We start from the raw sequence: 15738 nt of genomic DNA, 5'->3' as shown, positions 1-15738 counted from the left end.
TGAAAGAGGAAGCTGTCTTAAACTCAGCCAGAGCTGAGATTGAGAGAACAATTCAGGAGCACACATGTTTAAACACTGATTTCCTCACTTTCTTCTGAGCATGCTGGGATTTAATCTTTCTGGTAGATGACCAAAACATTTTACCACTCCAGCAGAGATCACACACAAACAAGCAAATCTACATGTCTGGGCAATTTCCAGGGGAAATACATTCAACCCAAGGCATCTATGTAGTCCATTACCTTTAAGACCACAACCAATGGTTATTTCTCCTGGTAAAATTTCATTTTTAACATCACGCACACACATTTATAAGCAGTTCAATGCTACCTCCCTGCTATTCTGGCTCATACAGAAGAGGACTAGACTTTTTAGTAAGGAAATGCAAGAATGTGTCCAATTGTATGAAATTCCTTTAACCAGGGCTCAGGGTACCTTCTTATGGCAGGGGGGCCAGATTTTCCTGCTTTACACTCCCTCATTTTACCTCTATGCTCTCACCACACCAAGGTAATCAGGGTTGATTTCATTAGGAATGCACTCATGTGAAATTCAAAGGATCATAAGAGACTACTACAGACAACTATATGCAAATAAAATGGATAACCTAGAAGAAATAGACAGATTCTTAGAGAGGTACAACCTTCCAAGACTGAACAAGGAAGAAATACAGAATGTAAGTAGACCAATCACAATAACTGAAATTGAAACAGTGATTAAACGATTTCCAATATCCAAAAGCCCAGGACCAGATGGTTTCACATGTGAATTCTATCAAACAGAGAAGAGTTATTACCTATCAATCTCAAACTCGTCCAAAAAATTGCAGAGGAAGGAACACTCCCAAGCTTGTTCTATGAGGCCACCATCACCCAGATAGCAAAATCAGACAAAGATTCACTAAAAAAGGAAATTACAGGCCAATGTCACTGAAGAACATAGATGTAAAAATCCTGAACAGAATACTCGCAAACCAAAAATAACAGTCTCTTCAGAAAGTGCTGCTGTGAAAATTGGACAGCTACATGGAAAATAATGAAGGGTAGTTCATTCAGTGTAGTTTTCCATTCCAGGCTTAAGTCTCTCAACTTTGAGACCCTGCCATCTGAGGGTCTGACCCCTATTCAGTGTTTCCACAGCCTCCCTGGTGGGCTCGCCCTGTAGCCTAACTTAAAACTACCTTCCGCTGCCAGACTTTTATTGTCCTAAAGTCTCCAAGTGCCTTGCCTCAGTGTATTTACACTAGACTCCTCATGAGGAAGCCCTCAATCCCCTCACCTCCTTACACCTCATTTTTATTGGGCCCCTAAATCTCAGTTCACCAGCTACTTTATATGAATGCTGCTCTTAGACTCTAGAATTCTATAAGAAGGGGTTGACTTTATTTTTCTTAGCATCCCCAAAACCACCCAGAAGCCTTCCAAAGAGCAGATGCTAAATTGATATTTGAACAACTATAGTGCAAGTGTACAAGAAAGCAATGTTACTGGGATTTCACTTCTCCCACATTCTTAAATAAGCGAAGCCAATCCAGGTAATAAACTTCAATTTTACAAAGAAAGACTAAAACAAAACAAACGAAGAAGTGAATACCTCTTAAGATTTTTTTCTGTATCTGATAATCACACAGACTTCACTGTGGAAAAATTTCCATTTTCACAAAAAAATCCATATTCCAATATCATGTTATCTTGTTCTGAATGTCAAGAAATGATTCAAGGATTTCAGTCTGTTTTATGTAATATGAAAATTCTTATTTTTCAACTTGATAATCTGCAGTACATGTGGGAGCTGTGCCATTAGTATACTTGGACTCTGAAGCTAAACACATCTTTAATTAAAAGGAACAACAGTTAAAAACAGAAAAAAGAAAAACCTCCAATTTGTGCATATTGTATAGGAACACAAATACGTTATATGCTGAATTTCCATGAGCCCCACCGTGGCCCTCTGCTAGAGATTGTCTGCTTTCTTGAAAAGCAATGTGAAGTATCTGCTCAGACTTCACTAGGGGTAAGAGGAAATTTGGACATGCTCCGGAAAGTGCACTGGCCTTGGCACCATAGGAGCCCTGGCTACAGCTCTCACTCTGGCTCTCTCTTCTTCAGCTCTCAAAGCCTCTTCATACCAGAACGGGAAGGCACTGGACTTGGTATCATCGACATTAGCCCCAAACTCCCACATTCGTTTATATATCTATATCTATCACGGAAGCACTCCATATTAGTTTACAAAATTGTACTCATTCCTTTTTATAGCTTCGTAGTCCTCCACTCTGTGGATATATCATGTTCCCTCAATTAACGTGGGCATAGGCATTTACGTATTTTCATATGGTTGTGGATGTCTCTTCAGAGTTAATTTCTGAAAACACTGAATTACTGGCTCAAATGTAAAACCACATTTAATTTTCTGACATTACCAAATTGTATTTACGCTCTAATCTCATTCTTTGACATGTAGCTCTCAAAGAATGAGATCAGTATATTCTCTAACACTATATACAAAAGTAAACTGAAAAGGGATTAAAGACCTAGCTATAAGAGTGGAAACCATAAAACTCTTCTTAGAAGATAATATGTGCAGAACACCCTTTGACATAAATCATAACAACAGTTTTTTATATCTGTCTCCTAAAGCTAGGGAAATAAAAGCAAAAAAAAAAAAAAATGTGTTGTAACTAAAGTTAAAAGCTTTTGCACAGCAAAGGAAACCATCAACAATATGAAAAGCCAACCTACTATATGGAAGAAAATATTTGCCAATGATATAACCAATAAGTGGTTAATATCCAAAATATAGAAACAGTTTATATAACAGTTTAAAAAAAAATCAAGAAAAAGACGGGCAGAAGACTTAAATACACAGTTTTCTAAAGAAGACATACAGCTGGTAAGAGGCACATGAAAAGATGTTCAACATCATTAATCATCATATGAATGCAAGTTAAACCCACAATGAGGTATTATCAGAAGGGCTATCATCCAAAAGGAACAGAAGTAACAAATGTTGGTGAGCATGTGGACAAGATCTGTACACTGTTGGTGGGAATGTCAATTGGTGCAGCCACCATGGATAACAGTAAGGAGGGTCCTCAAAATCTAAAAAGAGAACTAACACATGACCCAGCAATCTCACTCCCGGGTATATATCTGGAAAAAAAAAAAAGAACCCACTAATTTGGATGGTCTCCATCAGGTACTCGATGCTTGTCTGAGTCTAAGGGTTTCCACTGCTCGTCGCCCCTTCCCTCCAGCCTCATCTACTCTCTGCCAGTGACCCCACCCCAGTCCAACCTCCCTGTTTATTAAGAAGGCACCTGTGTCTGCAGAGCCAGCGTGAGATGAAGAGATAGTCCTTCCCAGCCACCAGATAATCAAGAGTTTTGGCCAGACCTTTGAGCACACACTGAGACAGTGAGGAGTCAGACAAAAAGCACAGACTGTGGCACTGAAATGGATTAATAAGGAACTTAGTGATGTGGCCATGGATCCTCCAGCACAATATTCTTCAGGTCCAGTTGGGGATGATACATTTCATTGGCAAACCACAATTATGAAAAAGAACAGCAGCCCATATTGAGGCAGTGTATTCTCTCTTACAATTCATTTCCCTAAAAACTACCCATTCACACTACCTAAGGGTGCATTTGCAACAGAATTTCTCCTCCAGACATGAACACTAACGGCAGCACTCGGTTCGCTACTCTAAGATCACTGTAGTCTCTTGCTTTCATGATTTCTACATTTCCGGTATCCATTTGTTCACTGCTATGTGATCAGAACCCAGATGATAGCCTCCCCAGTGCCAGAGGTTGCATAGATCTATAAAACAGAAATAAGTACAAAAGAATTTTTCAGGAATGTACTCAGAAGTATGCCATGTGATGCTACCTTAAAGTCAGAATAACCTGCATTAAAGCTTGAATAAACTTTCAGTTCATTTCAGTTCACTCAGTCGTGTCCGACTGTTTGCAACCCCATGAATCACAGCACGCCAGGCCTCCCTGTCCATCACCAACTCCCGCAGTTCACTCACGTCCATCGAGTCGATGATGCCATCCAGCCATCTCATCCTCTGTCATCCCCTTCTCCTCCTGCCCCTAATCCCTCCCAGCATCAGAGTCTTTTCCAATGAGTCAACTCTTCACATGAGGTGGTCAAAGTACTGGAGTTTCAGCTTTAGCATCACTCCTTCCAAAGAAATCCCAGGACTGATCTCCTTTAGAATGGACTGGTTGGATCTCCTTGCAGTCAAAGGGACTCTCAAGAGTCTTCTCCAACACCACAGTTCAAAAGCATTAATTCTTTGGCGCTCAACTTAAATTATTGCTAAAAATGAAAAAAAAAAAAACAACCACTAATTCTAAAAGATACACACACACAATGGAATATTACTCAATCATAAAAAAGAATGAACTTTTGCCATTTTCAAGAACATGGATTGGTTGGAAGGTATTATGTTAACTAAAATATGTGAGAGAGAGGAAGACAAATGCTGTATAATACCATTTATATGGAGAAATTTTTTATTTTATTTTATTTTTAAACTTTACAAATTGTATTAGTTTTGCCAAATATCAAAATGAATCCGCCACAGGTATACATGTGTTCCCCATCCTGAACCCTCCTCCGTCCCCATAAAACTCCTAGAGAAGAACATAGGCAAAACACTCTCTGACATACATCACAGCAGGATCCTCTATGACCCACCATCCAGAATATTGGAAATAAAAGCAAAAATTGTTAAACAAATGGGACCTAATTAAACTTAAAAGCTTCTGCACATCAAAGGAAACTATTAGCAAGGTGAAAAGGCAGCCTTCAGAATGGGAGAAAATAATAGCAAATGAAGCAATTGACAAACAACTAATCTCAAAAATATACAAGCAACTCCTACAGCTCAATTCCAGAAAAATAAATGACCCAATCAAAAAATGGGCCAAAGAACTAAATAGACATTTCTCCAAAGAAGACATACAGATGGTTAATAAACACATGAAAAGATGCTCAACATCACTCATTATCAGAGAAATGCAAATCAAAACCACTACGAGGTACCATTTCACACCAGTCAGAATGGCTGCTATCCAAAAGTCTACAAGCAATAAATGCTGGAGAGGGTGTGGAGAAAAGGGAACCCTCTTACACTGTTGGTGGGAATGCAAACTAGTACAGCCACTATGGAGAACAGTGTGGAGATTCCTTAAAAAACTGGAAATAGAACTGCCTTATGATCCAACAATCCCACTGCTGGGCATACACACTGGAGAAACCAGAAGGGAAAGAGACACGTGTACACCAAAGGTCATCGCAGCACTGTTTATAATAGCCAGGACATGGAAGCAACCTAGATGTCCATCAGCAGATGAATGGATAAGAAAGCTATGGTACATATACACAATGGAGTATTACTCAGCCATTAAAAAGAATACATTTGAATCAGTCTAATGAGGTGGATGAAACTGGAGCCTATTATACAGAGTGAAGTAAGCCACAAAGAAAAACACCAATATAGTATACTAACGCATATATATGGAATTTAGAAAGATGGTAACAATAACCCTGTGTACAAGACAGCAAAAGAGACACTGATGTATAGAACAGTCTTATGGACTCTGTTGCAGAGGGAAAGGGTGGGAAGATTTGGGAGAACGGCATTGAAACATGTATAATATCATGTATGAAACGAGTTGCCAGTCCAGGTTCGATGCAGGATATATGGAGAATTAATCAATAAAACAGACTAGGGAGATGAAGCAGACTCACAGATAGAGAGAACAAGCTAGAGGTGGTTACCAATGGAGAGCAGCAAGGGGGAGGGTAAGGGCAGGGATAGAAGATTAAGCGGTGCAAACTCATATGTATAAAATAAGTAAGCTACAAGAATATACTGCAAAACAAAGGGGATATACCGATATTTTATAATAACTATAAATGGAACATAACATTTACAAATTGTGAATCACTTTGTTGTGTCCCTGAAACATAAAATATTGTACATCAACTATGAAAATGAAGTGAAAGTGTTAGTTGCTCAGTCTTGTTCAACTCTTTTTGACCCTAAGGACGGTAGCCCGCCAGACTCCTCTATCGATGGAATTCTCCAAGTAAGAATTACCCACTGGAGTGGGTAACCATTCCCTTCAACAGGGGATCTTCCTGACTAAGTGATCAAACCCAGGTCTCCTACATTGCAGGCAGATTCTTTGCCATCTGAGCCACCAGGGAAGCCCACAACAACTATAGTTTGCTTTAAAAACATATATATTCTCTCAGGAACTTTCACATATACAAGACAGTAGTATTAACTATGTGCTTCCCTGGTGGCTCAGTGGTAAAGAATCTGCCTGTTGATGCAGGAAATGCGGGTTCAATTCCTGGGTCGGGAAGATGCCCTGGAGGAGGACACGGCAACCCAATCCAGTACTCTTGCATGGAAAATTCCAAAGACAGAGGAGGCTGGCAAGCTACAATCCATGGGGTTGCAGAGAGTAGGAAACCACTTGGCAACTTACAACAGCAATGATTAACTACAGTTACCATGCTGTACATTATATCCCTGCTGCTGCTGCTACATCGCTTCAGTCGTGTCGGACTCTGTGCGACCCCATAGACGGCAGCCCCACCAGGCTCCCCTGTCCCAGGGATTCTCCAGGCAAGAACACTAGGGCTTCTTTATTTTGTAAGTGAACTTTGTGAATGTTTATGCCATTTGGTCATTTACACACATTTCATCCATCCTCCAATCCCCTCTTGTGGCAACCGCCAATCTGCAACATGATGGACCTAGAGAACATCATACTGACTGAAGTGACTCAGACAGAGAAGGAGAAATATTATATGACATATCTTAGATGTATAATTTAAGAAGAGATGATACAAATGAATTGAACTACAAAATAGAAAGACTTACAGTCTCAGAGAACAAATTTATGGTTGCCGCTGGGGAAGGATGTGGGACAGGGATAGTTAGGGGATTTGGGATTGACATGTACACACTGCTATATTTAAAATGGATAAGCAACAAGGATGTACTGTATAACACAGAGAACTCTGCTTAATATTATGTGGCAGTACTGATGGAGGTTTGGGGGAGAGTGGATACATGTATATGTACGGCTGAGTCCCTTCACTGTTCACCTGAAAACTGTCACAATATTGTTAATTTGCTATACCCCAACACAAAATAAAAAAGCTGCTGCTGCTGCTGCTAAGTCACATTAGTCATGTCCAACTCTGTGCGACCCCATAGACGGAAGCCCACCAGGCTCCGCCGTCCCTGTGGTTCTCCAAGTAAGAATACTGGAGTGGGTTGCCATTTCCTTCTCCAATGCAGGAAAGTCAAAAGTGAAAGTGAAGTCGTGCAGTCGTGTCTAACTCTTAGCAACCCCATGGACTGTAGCCTACCAGGCTCCTCCATCCATGGGATTTCCCAGGCAAGAGTGCTGGAGTGGGATGCCATTGCCTTCTCCAATAAAAAAAGCTAAAATTTTACAAAAACTGTGCCTCCAGTGCAAGGGGTGAGAGTTCAAACCCTGGTTGGGGACTTAAGATCTCATGTGCCACATAGAAAACCAATCAACAAAATATCATCACAGAAAAAAGTGATGGGGATCCATGAAAGAAATAATTGATAAGTTACATTTCATTCCCCTTAAACTTCTGCTCCATTAAAATACACCAAGAGAACAAGAAGATGAGCCATAGTCTGGGAGAAAATATTTGCAAAAGACATATCTGATGAAGGCTCTAATCTAAAATATACAAAGAACTCTTAATATTAATAAGAAGAAAACTAACATCTAATAAAAAATGGACAAAAGATAGGAATAGATACCTCCCCAAGGAAGATACACAGATGGCAACAAGCATATGGAAAGATGCTCCACATCATATACCATTAGGGAACTGCAAATTAAAAAAACAAGCAGATACCACGACATGCCTTTCAGAATGGCCAGCTTTCAAAGGACCGATAATACCAAATGCTGGTAAGGACGTGAATCAACAAGAACTCTCATTCCTCAGTGGTGGTGATGCAAAATGGTAGAGCCACTTTGGAAGACAGTTTGCAAGTTTCTTAGTAAACTATACATATTCAACACTGCTGGTAGGAATATAAATTGGTACAGCCAATTTGCAGGGAAAACAGTGTAGCAGTTCCTCAAAAAGTCAAAAATAACTCATAATACTTTCCGCAATTCCACTACTATACAAAGTAACTGAACTCAGGACCTCGAAGAGAGCTCTGCACTCCCATGTTCATTGCAGCACTACTCACAATGGCCAAGAAAGGGAAGCAGCCTAGGTGTCCAGTGACAGATGAATGGATAAAGAAGATGCAAAATATACATATAATGGAGCACCATTCAGCCTTAAAAAGAAGCTAACCTCTCCAGTTATGACAACGTGCATAAACCTAGAAGACCTTCTGCTACAGTGAAATAAGCCAGACACAGAAGGACAAATACTGCATGCCATTTAGATGAAGAATCTAAAATGGTCAAAGTCACAAAAACAGAGTAGAGTGGTGGTTGCCATGGTCTATGGGAGGGTGAATGTGATGGAATTGTAGACTTAAAAAACATTCACAACCTATGAATGAGACAGGGTGCTCAGGGCTGGTGCACTGGGATGACCCTGAGATACGGGATGGGGAGGCAGGTGGGAGGGGGGGTCAGGAAAGAGAACAATGTACACCCATGGCTGATTCATGTCAATGTATGGCAAAAGCCACTACAATACTGTAAAGTAATTAGCCACCAATTAAAATAAATAAATTAAAAAAAAAATAAAAAACATTCACAGCCTAAAAGCTGACAGGTATGTTCTCTTTGGTACAAACGTTTAGGACTTCAACCCAGGAGGCAGCGTCTCGAGTAACCCTGGGAGAACTGCTCCAAAGAAGGGAGGGGAGGAGCCAGGTTACATAGAAGTTTTGCAACAAAGGGCAGGTAGTCTGAATATCAAAAGATTATGATAAATGAAGGAGAACCAGATAACCCTGGTTAAGGAATTTAGCCCTTTTCCATATATGGAAAGATGCAAGAATCGGGGCTCACTGAAATCATTCCTTTGATATGAACTTCACATATCTGGGGCCCGTATCCTGTATTTTTACATCCTGTGTTCCCTCAGGGTTCACCATCCGTGGTGGCTGCAACTGTTGATAACTGACAGTGTTTATTCACTGATACAGCAGGCAGTATTCCAATTCTCAGTATTAATCAAAAGTTACAAAGTTTAATTATACAAAATGAATAAGTTCTAGGGATCTACTACATAATATAGAGATTATAGTTAAGAATACTATATTGTACACTCTCTAAGAGGTCAAATCTTACGGAAAGTGTTCTTATCACAAATACAAAACATAAAGGGTGAGATGGCATCTGTCAAAATGGCCGTCATCAAAAAGACTATAAACAATAAATGCTGGAGAGGGTGTGGAGAAAAGGGAACTCTCTTGCATTGTTGGTGGGAATGTAAATTGATACAGCCTCTATGGGCTTCCCTGGTGGCTCAGAGGGTGAAGCATCTGCCTGCAACGCAGGAGACCTTGGTTCGATCCCTGTGTCAGGATGATCCCCTGAAGAAGGAAATGGAAACCCACTCCAGTACTCTTGCCTGGAAAATCCCATTGACAAAGAAGCCTGGTAGACTACAGTCTATGGGATCGCAAAGAGTCGGACATGACTGAACGAGTTCACTGTCTTTCTATGGAGAAGAGCATGAAGTTTCTTTAAAAATTAGGAATAAAACTACCACATGACCCAACCATCCCACTATTGGGCATAAACCCTTAGGAAACCATAAATGAATAAGACACATGTACTCCAATGTTCATTGCAGCACTATTTACAACATATAGGACACAGAAGCAACCTAGATGTCCATCGACGAATGGATAAAGCAGCTTTGGTACATGTATACAATGAAATACTACTCAGACATAAAAAAGACCATATTTGAGTGAGTTTCAATGTAGTGGGTGAACCTAGGGCCTATTATACAGAGTGAAGAAAGTCAGAAAGAGAAATTTAAACATCATATCCTGACACATAACACACTGAATCCTGGAGACAGCACTGATGTATGTATTTGCAGGGCAGGATGGAGACGCAGACATAGAGGACAGACTTGGTGACACAGGGGTAGAGGAGAGGAAGGGACAAGCCAAGAGTAATACTGAAATATACACATTACCATATGGAACATCGACAGCCAATGAGGATTTGCTGTGTGATGCAAGGAGCTCAAACTGGTGCTCTGTGATAACCTAGACAGGTGGGAAGGAGTGGGAGTGGAGGGATGTTCAAGGGGGAGGGGACATATGTATACCTATGGCCGATTCATGTTGATGTATGGCAGAAACCAACACAATATTGTAAAGCAACTAAACTCCGATTAAAAATAAACTTAAAAAAGGAAGAGGGGGAAATTTTGGAGGTAATGGATATGCTTATGGCATAAACTGTGGTGGTCATTTCACAGTAGACTTATCTCCAAATTCATCAATAAATTAAGTATGTATAGGTTTTTGTATGTCAATCATACATCAATAAATTGTCTTTTTTTAAAAACCAACTAAATAGATGAGGAAGCAATGGAAACAGTGACAGACTTCATTTTGGGGGGCTCCAAAATCACTGCAGATGGTGACCACAGTCACAAAATTAAAAGACGCTTGCTCCTTGGAAGAAAAGTTACGATCAACCTAGACAGCATATTAAAAAGCAGAGACATTACTTTGCCAACAAAGGTCTGCTAGCCAAAGCTATGGTTTTTCCAGTAGTCATGTACGGATGCGAGAGTTGGAATATAAAGAAAGCTGAGCACCAAAGAATTGATGCTTTTGAACTGTCATGACAGAGAAGACTCTTGAGAGTTCCTTGGACTGCAAGGAGATCCAACCAGTCCATTCTAAAGGAGATCAGTCCTGGGTGTTCTTTGGAAGGAATGATGCTAAAGCTGAAACTCCAGTACTTTGGCCACCTCATGTGAAGAGTTGACTCATTGGAAAAGACTCTGATGCTGGGAGGGACTGGGGGCAGGAGGAGAAGGGGAGGACAGAGGATGAGATGGCTGGATGGCATCACCGACTCGATGGATGTGAGTTTGAGTGAACTCCGGGAGTTGGTGATGGATAGGGAGGCCTGGCGTGCTGCAGTCTATGGGGTTGCAAAGAGTTGGACATGACTGAGCGACTGAACTGAACTGAAACATACTCTTGGGCTAGTGGTGAAGAATCCAACTACAATGCAGGAGACTCATGGGTTTGATCCTTGAGTTGGGAAGACTCCCTGGAAGAGGAAATGGTAACCCACTCCAGAATTTTGTCTGGGAAATTCCATGGACAGAGGAGCCTGGTGGGCTGTATTCCATGAGGTGGCAAAGAGTAAGAGACAACTGAGTGACTAAACAGTAAATATACTCTTACCCTATGATCTAGGGGTCATGCTCTTTGGTGTTTAGCCAGATGAGCTGGAAACTTACATCAACACAAAAACCTGCATGCAGTTGTTTATAGCAGCTTAATTCATATTTTCCAAAACTTAAAAAGCAACCATCAGTGTCCTTCAGCAGGTAATGGGATAAGTAACAGAATACTGTTCAATGCTAAACATGAATAAGTTTTCAAACTGTGAAAAGACATGGAGGAACCTTAGATGTGTATTACTAAAAAAAAATTATTCTCAAAAAGCTACACACTGCATGATTCCAACTACATGACTCTTAGAAAAAAGCAGAAATATAGAAACAGTAAAAAGACCAATGGTTGCCAAGGTTTGGGGGGCAGGGAGGGAGGGATGAACAGAGCACAGAGAGCTTTTTACTGTTGTGAAACTTCTCTGTATGAACATAAAGGGGTGGGTGCTGTCGTTATTTAGTTACTCAGTCGTACCCAACTCTTGGCGACCTAATGGACTGTACCCCGCCAGACTCCTCTGTTTATGGGATTTCTCAGGCAAGAATACTCGGTGAGTTGCCTTTGTCTTCTCCAGGGGATCTTCCCATCCAGGGATTGAACCCACGTCTCTTGCATGGGCAGATGGATTCTTTACCACTGACCCACCTGGGAAGCCCATAAGGCTGGATACAAGTCATCATCCATTTGTCTATATTCACAGAGAGTACAATACCGAGAAAAGAAGCTAATATAAGTAAATGTGCTAGTCCAGGACTTTGTGTGCTAATGATATATCAATGTAGCTTCCTAGATTGTAGCAAATGGCCTACTCTGCTGGGGGACATTGACAGTAGGGGAGGCTGTGCATGTGTCCAAGAAGAAGATATATGGGAACTCTCCATATTTTCTGCTCCATTTTGCTGTCAATCTAAGGCTGCTTAAAAAAGTAAACTTAAAAAATAGGGCTGGGTGGCTCAGCCCCATACCCTTCCCTGGGGATTGAAGTCTTGAGTGCAGGGCCAGGCCCTCTTAACCCTCTATTCAAAAGTGGGTGGGCCCCTCAATCCTCATTCAGTTTGCTTGATTTGGACACTGGCAGGGCCTGAGGCTCCCCTCTTTTTAGATCTGAGAACATTTCCTGAGATCCAAAATGATGTGAGGGTGGCATCGCTTGACCACACCTGCCATGCCATGAGTGACAACTGCATCAGGCAGGTTGGGAACACATATGATGGTGATCCCACTGGGGGTGCTGACTCCATACCCTAAATCTGACTCAGGTGAAGGCCTAAGTGTTCCCCCTCTGCTGACCTGAGACCTCCGTCTCAATTCAAGCTCATCACTTTTGTGTTACCCCTGAGAAGGATATGAGGCCATCTCTTTCTGACGTTTACAAGGATCTGCCGTGGCAACAGGGAGGATTCCGTGAGGTCTCTGCTGATATGGGCTTGGCAGGGCTGCTCTTCCTCCTGGCACACCTTAGAAATATTTCTCTCTACTGACCTGAGCCGGCCAACTTCAGATAAAGGTCTGCTGACCTGGGCACCCTCCTAGGCGGGAGTCACAAATCCCCGAGAACCCTGAACATTAAGTGAGCGATTGCTCAGGCTGAGAACTTTGCCTGGGGCATGTTACCCTCCCCAGCCCACCTGTAAGGGCCTCTTCCTCCTTCTTGGTCAGAAGATCTGTGTGAGAGCTCGCAGCAGCAGCTGAAGCCTGGGAGGAATTTTCACCTTCCTGAACTTGGCCCTCGGCACCTACACCAGATCTCGAGCCTGCTGCGCCACCACCACCAGATCTTTTACCTATAGCACCTGCAGCAGCACTGGTGGTGCCTTGGGCTCCCTGAGGCCCCTTGGAGGTGCCAGCAGCAGACAAGCTTGAGGGAGTGCTCTCTGAATCAGGAGGGGAGGAGGAGGTGGTCTCTTCTCCCCCAGATGTGGTGGCCTGATCATGAAGACCCTGGGTCTCAGCCCAGGCCTGGGGATGTTTCTCATGAGCACGGTGCTTACTCTTCTGCCCACGAGGCATGACCTCGTGGTCAGGGACCGCAGGCAGGGGTCTGGGCCAATAGACAAGAGATTGGGGCACCTGGAGGATGGAGAATGAGGTGACATGAGCACCTTAAAACAGGGAGATTCTACCTTGGCTTAATCAAAGGCCGCCTCTGCAGGTGTCCTTGAGGACACTGCCCTAGGAACCCACAAGCCTCCTGTTTTCCGGGTCAGCCTGTCCCCTGAGAATCCCAGAGGAAGAACAGAAGCCTTACTTTTCCTCCACGCCCTCTCAGCCCTGCTTTAGATTTACTGAGGTGACAGCAGGTGCTGGCAGTGGGGTCCTCTCAGCTCATCTTCAGTATTATCACATCAAGTCCTAGTGGAGCCAGGGCACCCTTCTCTCTGCTACTCTGATGCGGACACTTTAGATCTCCACATGATCCAGAAGCAAGTGAAGGTCTAAAGTGTCTGAGTGCCTCAGTCCACCTCCCTCCCAGGGGATACCCAGTGCTGAGAGCTCAGTAAGGTCTTTTCTACCCTGAGTTCACTGGGATCATCATTCATGGTCCTTACCTTGGCTCCTTAAAACGTTGGGCACTATTCTCAATTTGCTAACTGGTGGCTGCACCTTCAGACTAGACATTTCCCCTCCCCTAGACTTGGTAAAAAATAGTAAAGCAGATATTCAACCTCACAGCCCATCCCTGAGATTTCCTGGGCGGAAATCCAAGGGTTGGGATGTACGCTCTGAGTCCTCAACTCAGGTTCCTCAACTGAGCTCCTGGCAAAGAATCTCCACTTTCTCCTGAACTGATACCTGTCGGATAGTAAAAACCAACCACCCATTGTCCCAATAGGAAGAAGTGAAGATGACCTCATCTTCCCAAACATGGTCTCCTAAGAACGGAAGCTGTTGCAGGCAGGTTGCTGTCCCTGTGGTCCCATCCAAGATCCCAATTCAAAGTTAATTTTTTTTTTTTGCTTCTCTTTTCTTCTATATGTCCTTTTAAAAACAAATTTATCTATTTTTAACGGAAGGATAATATCTTTACAATATTGTGTTATCTTCTGCCCCACATCAATATGAATCAGCCATAGGTATACTGTATGTCCCCTCCCTCTCCAAACTCTCTCCCACCTCCCACCCCATCCCACCCCTCTTAAGCTGTTAGAGCACTGGCTTTGAGCTCCCTGAGTCACAAGCTAATTCCCACTGGTTATTTATTTTACATATGGTAATACGTACGTTTTCAATGTTACTCTCTCAATCTGCCCCTCCCTCTCCTTCCCCCACTGTGTCCACGAGTGTGTTCTCTATGTCTGCATCTCCAGGCTGCCCTGCAAAGAGGTTTATCAGTACCATCTTTCTGGATTCCATATATATGCATTAATATATGATATTGGCTTTCCTCTTTCTGACTTAATTCACTCTGCATTAAAAAAAAAAAAAAAAGAGGAATAAAACTACCACATGAGCCAACAGTACCATTATGGAGGATATATCATGAGGAAACTAACTGAAAAAGACACTTGTACTCAAATGTTCACTGCAGCACTATTTAAAATAGCCAGGACATAGAAGCAACCAAGGTCTACATTTGACTCATGACAGGGTCTAAGAGTTCTCCCTCTGCTGACCACTCCCTTGGCTGACCACTCCTTAGCCCAAAGTGGGGACCGACATGTATTCTTGAGGTCTGCCAGGGATGACGACAGGAAGGATCTGGTCTGAATGATGTGGTGTGGAACATACCCACAGCCCCCGAGGTTCTCACCATGACCCCTCCAAAACCGAAACCCTCCCCTGCCAACCTGAGGCTGCCCCCTTTGACCTGGTCACTCGCTTCCCGAAGATGTCCCGGGAAGTATCATGTCAAAACGCCAGATTCTCACAGGCCTGAAAACAGGGCTGGGGCTTTATGTGGACCCGTTTCTTAAGGAAGTGGCCCTCATCCTCACTCAGCGTCACAACCATGAATCATGTTCGGAACTAGCTCCCTTTGTTGAACTGGTTTTACTGTGTTACAGCAAGGCTCTCACTTCCCCAAAACCACCTCCAGTGGACACCAGGGGGCACCACAGTTGGCCAGCTCTACCCAGGGCCTCCTAGAGCCCAGTATAGGGGGGCAGCTCAGTGTGGCGCCATTGCGGTATCGAAGTCTGCTCATCAGCCCTCAGGGCCGTTATCTAGGTCCTAGACATCCTCCGGGGGTAGAATTCGGGCCTACCCCCACAGACCAATGCCTTGGCCTGAGACACTCTAGACCACATTCAGCCGATAGCTCTGAGGGGCCCACAAAAGCCGTATCACAGGGGTGGGTTATGGATG

The 15738-nt window shown here is 42.9% G+C and overlaps 2 protein-coding genes across 4 annotated transcripts in view; both read right to left on the bottom strand.

The window, feature by feature from the left end:
* Positions 1–15738, bottom strand: part of LOC112582243 (melanoma-associated antigen B3) — a 48364-nt gene that overhangs the window by 6973 nt on the left and 25653 nt on the right. The window lies entirely within an intron of this gene.
* LOC112582139 (melanoma-associated antigen B2) overlaps positions 1–15738 on the bottom strand; it is a 119099-nt gene that overhangs the window by 81741 nt on the left and 21620 nt on the right. The window lies entirely within an intron of this gene.

This window comes from Bubalus bubalis, chromosome X, assembly GCF_019923935.1.
Source record: "Bubalus bubalis isolate 160015118507 breed Murrah chromosome X, NDDB_SH_1, whole genome shotgun sequence".
NCBI classification, from domain to species: Eukaryota; Metazoa; Chordata; class Mammalia; order Artiodactyla; family Bovidae; genus Bubalus; species Bubalus bubalis.
The sequence above is the reverse complement of the archived record's forward strand: the minus strand, read 5'-3'. Positions and strand labels throughout refer to the sequence as shown.